Source organism: Ovis canadensis, chromosome 26 (assembly GCF_042477335.2).
Source record: "Ovis canadensis isolate MfBH-ARS-UI-01 breed Bighorn chromosome 26, ARS-UI_OviCan_v2, whole genome shotgun sequence".
Lineage (NCBI taxonomy): Eukaryota > Metazoa > Chordata > Mammalia > Artiodactyla > Bovidae > Ovis > Ovis canadensis.
In genome coordinates, this window is record NC_091270.1 from 42,757,528 (window position 1) to 42,765,443 (window position 7,916).

Sequence of the window (7,916 nt, forward strand, 5' to 3'; positions counted from 1 at the left end):
CCCCTCAAACCAAATCCTTCAGAGAACTCTGATGCATCAAATAGAATAGGTGTGGAAAATCAGAATCATCTGTCCCTGCTTCCCAGTGGCCATGAGATGCCTCATCAGAGCTCTTGGGCCACTGTTTGAAAACTGCTTGTCAGGATGACTGCTTTGAATCAGGACTTAGATCTCTGATGCATTGAACCTTTCAGCTCCCCTTTCTTGTCTCCCTCTCCAATGTGTGTGTGTATGCTCAGTCGTGTCAAACTCTGCGACCCCAAGGACCGTAGCCTGCTGGGCTCCTCTGTCCGTGGGATTTTCTAGGCGAGAATACTGGAGTGGCTTGCCATGCCCTCCTCCAGGGGATCTTCCCAACCTGGGGATTGAACTCATATCTCTTGCATCTCCTGCATTAGTCGGCAGTTGAGCCATCAGGGAACTGCCACCCCCCGCCTCTGTACCGGATGAAACTAAAAAAGAGGAAAAAAGCCAATGTCAAAAATGCCCCAAAGCAAATCAGAAAGCCAAACTCAAACCTGTGCTCTTATCTATTCAAATGGCAGTAGGCCAAGAAAGAGAAAGGAAAAAAAAAAAAACAACCCTAAAAAAGAGCAATTTTCCATTGAGGTTCTGAGTAAGCTGGCATCTTCTCTTTTGCATTTTAATTGCAGTTTGGATTTATGATCTGTGATAGTGTGATTGAATCGTCTTGGCTGCATTTTGTAGATGGTGACGCTGCTGGTACCGGTGCTGGGCTTGCTGCCTCCCAGTGACTCTTGTCATTTCTGGCACATTCTGCAGGGCTGTGCTTGGAATGACCCGGTTGCTCTTCTCTCTGCTAAGCTGCCGTGTCGTCCACCTCAGCATGAGTCACCAACAAGGTACTGACCCATTTAGGAATCTCATCCTCTGCAGCCTATTACCTAGGGCTATTCTCAGTCTCTCCATCCCTGCAGACCCCACTTTTCTAGAGGAAGAGACAGAGGAAAGGACACAGGAGGGAGGAGTGAAGAGAGAAGAGGATGTGAAGGAGAGGGTGGAAGACCATGGTCGAGGGGATGTCGGTCATCTCTGGAGCCACAGCCCTCGGAGAGCATGGCTACAAGTATGCACTTAGGATTCTTCTCTCCGGCTCAGACTTTCCTGTTCAGCTGAGAGTATAATTGTAGTAAGCACTTGGCAGGTTTGCTGCAGGGTCATCCAGGAAACCTCCCAGCACTGATGTTTCGCTGCTGTTCAGGTTACAAGCCACCTTCCAGCGTAGGAGATGTGAGATCTCTGCTCGCTGGTGGCAGCCTGGGTGCTTCTTAGAACCCGTGGATATTCCAGTCCAACTGAACACAGCAACCAGCCAGTTTTTCCTTTCCTCCTTCCCCATCTCCTAGGAACCTGAGACCAGGACCTGGGTGCAGGTAGCTGAGTTGGGGGGTGAATCCAGGAAACACAGGTGAGGAAACGACAGTGTGAGACAGAAAAGAGAGAAAATCCAACAAGAGGGTGTATTCACAAGTGGATCACTGCTGGGGGAAGTTGGGGCTCAGTTCTCGTGGGGCCCTCAAGAAATTGTGTCCTGTGAATTGGAGGCTGGGACACTGATCCGCTAACTTATGCCTCCAGAAGTATTAACCCTGCACTTTTGGTTGTAACTGAACAGAGCAGTGCAAGTTTTGTGTCAGAGAAAGCACTGTGGCTGAGAAGAGAGACCATGAGCTAAACAGAGGTGGGAAGCTGTTGGTGGGTAAGGGATTAATTATGGCTATTGATCTCCTCGTGGTCAAGGGGTGTGAGCTGAGCAATGACACTGGCTGCTATAGCCTTGCCTCTAGAACTGTGTCAAAATAGTAGGGAGTCAAGAAATATTTATTAAACCAAACAATATGCAAATGTTTTATTATAATCTAGATGAAAGCAGTTTAAACCTAGATGATCAGTCCGATTGGGCAGAAGTTATTGGACAGAAGAAACAGAGAAAAGCATAGAGAAAGAGGACAATAGGAACAGTTTCTATAGGTCGAAAAAAGATCTGTACATTCAGAATGTATTTATTGAGCATCTATTCTATTCCAGGTGCTGTTCTAAGCTGCAGAGAATAGAGCCATGTATAAAAACCCCACAAAATTCTATGTCCCCATTCTATTCTAATGAGAGGGAGATAGATTGTTAGAAAGAAAAACAAGTTAGGATTATAGCACACCTGCTGCTTCTGAGTGCTAAAGATGGCAGAAGAAGGATCTAGGAGGTGTGGGGCTGGAGAAGTCTCCAGTTTTATTTTATTTTTAATTAATTCTTATTGGAGTATAGTTGACTTGCCGTGTTGCATTAGTTTTACTGTACAGCAAAGTGAATCGGTTATATAGATACAGAAGTGTGTGCTATGTTGCTTTAGTCATGTCCAACTCTTTGCAACCATATGGACTGTAGCCTGCCAGGCTCCTCTGACTGTGAGGTTCTCCAGGCAAGAATACTGGAGTGGGTTGCCATTCCCTTCTCCAGGGGATCCTCCTGATCCAGGGATCGAACCTGCGTCTCTTAGGCCTTGTGCATTGGCAGGCAGGTTCTTACACAGAGCCACTCTCTTTTAGATTCCTTCATATAGGTCCTTAAGAGAGCATTGAGTTCCCTGTGCTATATACACAGATGACTCATTAGTTATCTAGTCAATATAGAGTTGTGTGTATATGTCAGTCCCAATCTCTTAATTTATTCCTTCCCCCTACTTTCCACCTTGGTAACCATACATTTGTTTTGTACATCTTGTGACTCTACTTCTGTTTTGAAAATAAAGTTCATTTCTACTATCTCTTTTTTTAGAGTCCACATCTAAGCGATGTCATATAATATTTGTCTTTCTCTGTCTGACTCAGTATGGGCAAGGGAGTCCTCACAGATAAGATGGTTGGAAGGGGTGAGGGAGTCCTGAAGGGAAAAAGCCTGAGGGAGCCTTTTAGGGAAAGCGTTTCAGGCTGAGGAACAGCAGGTACAAGTCCCCGAGTAAAGGAACGTGCCCGTGTTGGGAGGAAAAGGAGTTTTCTCTCTACGCTTCTGAGTTCCTGACTGAGACCCCCCTCGTAAAACATAGATTTACAAAAGTAAAATAAACGGAACGCAGGAAAAGTGAGTAACCCAAGGAGCAACTTTAGAATGCAGGCTTAAATCTTAAGAGGAAAAGGTGGGAGGTCATGTGGGTTTCTTAGGGGACTCTAAATGATTTTTAGAATGAACAGGCTTTTGGACAAAAAGATGGGAGGGATGATAGTTGTGACAAAGCCTGTCTGGGTGTGGTGATGTAGACAGAGAGTATATTATTATTTCCATTTTATAGCAGAGGAAATTGAGGGCAAGACAGTTTGAGCAACAAGCAGTAAAGACCACCCAGTCAGTCCGAGGTCACAGAGCCGGTTCTCGGACCCAGGCTCCCTGCCTCCCAGGACAGCATCCCTCCTACCAATCCTGATTTAGAAACCCAGATAACGCATGATGAGTTGGAAAGTTGCTTCTCAAGCTATTAGAACAAGGAACAAATGTTTTTGTTGTCACAGCCTGAGTCCTTATAAATATCCCCATCAAGGAAATAACCATGTGTCTCTTTCCAGTTGTCTTTTATGGGGCTTTTAAAGGCTCCTTTGTCAAAGGGAACTATGTACTCAAGACATAATATGTAGAGGGAACAATGGAGAGGAAATACTTTATCACAGGCTGGCGAAAAAAGTGCTGCTCAGACTGCTCTGCCCAAGTGGGCGTGGATCCTGGAAGTCTGGGGTCCCAGAGCGAGAGGCTGCCCCCCAACACCTGGGTCTTGTGGTTGGAAGGAACAGGTCGTTTCCAGGGCTGTAGCTTAAGGTGGAGCTTGTAGGTTTTAGAAAGCTCAAGCTCTTAGGGCTTCCTGGTGGCTCAGTGGTAAAGAATTCGCCTGCCAAGCTGGAGACTCAGGTTCAATCCCTGGATTGGGAAGATCCCTTGGAGGAGGGCATGACAACCCACTCCAGTATTCTTGCCTGGAGAATCCCATGGACAGAGGAGCCTGGTGGGCTACAGGCCATGAGGTCACAAAGAGTCAGACATGACTGAGTGGCTGAGCATGCACGCATGCAGAGCCTTTGGAATGTCATTATAGATGGTAGACTTATTCCTATAAGACAGAATTGGACCCACTGACTTGTGGGACCAGGGCCAAGACTGCGTCTAACTGTTTCAAGGTTAGAAATCAAGACAGGCCCATGGCCCGAATGACGGTCTGCCCTGGCCGAGTGGTGGCCCCTCTCAGATCTTCCTGGAGACCTGCAGGGGACTGGGCCTCACTCTCAGGCACCATCTGCCTGCCTGCATGGCCATCAGATCCTCTGGGTCAGAGTTGGAGGGCGCTGGGCCTGTGCCTGGGTGGAACTGGACATGTCTGACTTGTTCCAGTGCCTCCCGGAGCCAGGGGGCCATTCCCCTTCTGCTCATGTCCCTGTTCTGATGAAGGACCTTCCGGAGAGTTCTAAGCGGCTTTCAAGCAACACACCTGCAGAGCTAGGGGGTGGCGGGGGGAACTTAGTTCTGCAAGAATCAAGGCTGCACAGACACCCAGTTCAGGGAGACTCGGAGCGGCCAGTCCTTCTCCGGCTCCCGGGCAGGGGCCGCCTTTCCTCGGCTCCCTGGAGCTTCCCTGCCCCCAACACACTCCTCCAGTCCCAGTCCAGACCTGGTTCCGCTTGTCCCAAGCCTCTCTCCCAACAGCTCTTTTGCTCAGTAAATTATTGAACTTCCCCCATTTTTCTTAGAAGGCCAACAAAACAGATCCACACGAAGCAAACCAGGACACATGAGTTGTTGCTGGTGGGATGAGGCACCCTCCAAGCAAGGGGACCTGTGGGGGCAACCTCCTCAGCCCTCTTCAGGTCCAAGGCCTGAATTACTCGAAAACTGTTTCAGTACTTTGCATTCGTACCGAAGGACAGTTTATTCCAGTGGTGACTTGTCATTTTGTAGTATATTCCGCTCAGATCTAGTGTTAAAAACGCACTGTTATCTTTTCATCCAAATGATGCTATATCTTCACCTGAGGGAAACCACTGCTGCTAAGTCGCTTCAGTCGTGTCCGACTCTGTGCAACCCCAAAGACAGCAGCCCACCAGACTCCCCCGTCCCTGGGATTCTCCAGGCAAGAACATTGGAGTGGGTTGCCATTTCCTTCTCCAGTGCATGAAAGGGAAAAGTGAAAGTGAAGTCGCTCAGTCATGTCCGACCCTCAGCGACCCCATGGACTGCAGCCTACCAGGCTCCTCTGTCCATGGGATTTTCCAGGCAAGAGTACTGGAGTTGGGGTGCCATTGCTTCTCTGAGGGAAACCACACCAACCCCATTAAACGACATTCTGGACAAGGGCCGGTGCGCCTGTTTGCTGCCTTTCAGTGGCTCAACTCACGGTCGGCACAGGACCCACGCAGAGAGGAGCCGCAGCCCCTTGGGTGAGAGGCGCGCGGCTATGTGTGTGTGGAGGTGTGGGGCCGCTGAGGCAGACTGTGTCTCCTTCCCCGGGGGCCCTCGACACCCTTCACCACGGCCGCTTCTGGATAATTTAAAGCCCAGCCGTTTAGATAGCACTGATCTTACAGAACATGGAGTCTCCTTTTGCAATTTTTTTTTAACCACTGAAGGTCACTTAGCTAGTTTTGTAGCAATTTTAACTCTATTATCAGGCGGTCTGAGCATCTTAGGCAGCTCAGGCTGCTCTAACTATATGCCATAGACTGGGTGGGTTAAACGACAGGCATTTATTTCAAACAGTTCTGGAAGCTGGAAGGCTGAGATCAGGGTGGCAACTGAGTTAAGATGAGATCCCACATAGGACACACACACACACACACACAGGACGGGAGAGAGAGAGAAGAGAGAGAGAGATGAGGGGGAAAGAGAGAAGGGAGGAGAGAGAGAGGGAGGAGAGAGAGAGAGAAGTAGAGAGAGAAGGGAGAGAGAGAGGAGAGAGAGAAGAGGGGGAGAGAGAGAGAAGGAGAGAGAGAGGAGAGAGAGAAGAAGTAGAGAGAGAAGGGAGAGAGAGAGAAGAGAGGAGAGAGAGAAGAGGGGGAGAGAGAGAAGGAGAGAGAGAGAGAAGAGGGGGAGAGAGAAGGAGAGAGAGAGATAGAAGGGGGGAGAGAGAGATAGAAGTAGAGAGAGAAGGGGGGAGAGAAGAGAGAGAGAAGGGGAGAGAGAGAGAAGGAGAGAGAGATAAAAGAAGTAGAGAGAGAAGGGAGGGGAGAGAGAAGAAGCAAAAAAAAAAGAAATAGAGGAGGAAGAGAGAGAAGAAGTGAGAGAGAAGAGGGAGAGAGAGAAGGAGAGAGGAGAGAGAGAAGAGGGGGAGAAAGAGAGAAGGAGAGAGAGAGAGAAGAAGTAGAGAGAGAAGGGAGAGAGAAGAGAGAGAGAAGGGGAGAGAGAGAAGGAGAGAGAGATAAAAGAAGTAGAGAGAGAAGGGAGGGGGGAGAGAGAAGAAGCAGAAAAAGAAATAGAGGAGGAAGAGAGAGAAGAAGTGAGAGAGAGACACAGAAGAGATGGAGAGAGAGAAAGGGAGAGAGAGACAGAGAGAGCCCTCTGGTCTCCTGATCTTTTCCTCTTTAATAAGGACTCTAATCCCAACATGGCGTGGTGGGGCAGCTACCTTCCTGATCTCATCTAAACCCAACTACCTCCCAAAGGTCCCACCTGCAAACACTATCACAATGGGGGTTAGGATGTCAATGTATGAATTCTGGGGTGAAACAAACATTCAGTCTGTAACATCAAGACAGTCTTCATTTTAGTCTACCACACGGCTGAATACTCACTCTCCTAATATCCTGTGAGGAGAAGGAAATGGCAGCCTATTCCAGTATTCTTGCTTGGCAAATCCCATGGACAGAGGAACCTGGTAGGCTATAGTCTGTGAGGTCACAAAGAGTTGGACATGACTGAGTACACACACACACACACACACACACACACACACACAATATCCTTTAACTATTAACTTCTGACTGTATACTGTAATTTTGAAAACTCCACAATAATTTTTTGAATTATAAATGTAGTATAAATATATACCTATAGTAGACAACAGGAAAAAATTAAAGAAAATAAAACCTATCCACCAGCTATAGACCAACAGTTGGATTTATTTTCTTTTGAATGCATATGTGAGTATAAATGGGCCTCCCGGGTGGTGCTAGGGGTAAAGAACCTGCCTGCCAATGCAGGAGACGTAAGAGATCTGGGTTCAATCCCTGGAAGATCCCCTGGAGGAGGAAATGGCAACCACTCCAGTATTCTTGCCTGGGAAATCCCATGGACAGAGGCACCTGGCAGGCTACAGTCCATAGGGATGTAAAGAGTTAGACACGACTGAAGTGACTTAGCACATAGTGAGTATGCTGCTGCTGCTGCTAAGTCACTTCAGTCGTGTCCGACTCTGTGCGACCCCATAGACAGCAGCCCATGAGGCTCCCCCGTCCCTGGAATTCTCCAGGCAAGAACACTGGAATGGGTTGTCATTTCCTTCTCCAATGCATGAAAGAGAAAAGTGAAAGTGAAGTCGCTCAGTCGTGTCCGACTCTTAGCGACCCCATGGACTGTAGCCTACCAGGCTCCTCCATCCATGGGATTTTCTAGCCAAGAGTACTGGAGTGGGTTGCCATTGCCTTCTCCAATAGTGAGTATAAATATACACAGATAGACATGGATAAAAAAGCATTTTAGAAACAAAGTTTGATTCGCACTACAGAGTGTTTTTAAATTTATTTCTTCACTTGTATTAAATACTGAATCTTTCCCCTTGCTTAAAAGTTATTTTTTACTTCCTCACTTTTTAATATTGTGACTATTTGGCTCATGAATTATCTGCATTTACAATTTGTATTATTTAGAAAATCTATCTATCTACTTTTAATCTTCTCAGTTTTTAACTTCAAATTTTTCAAATGCAT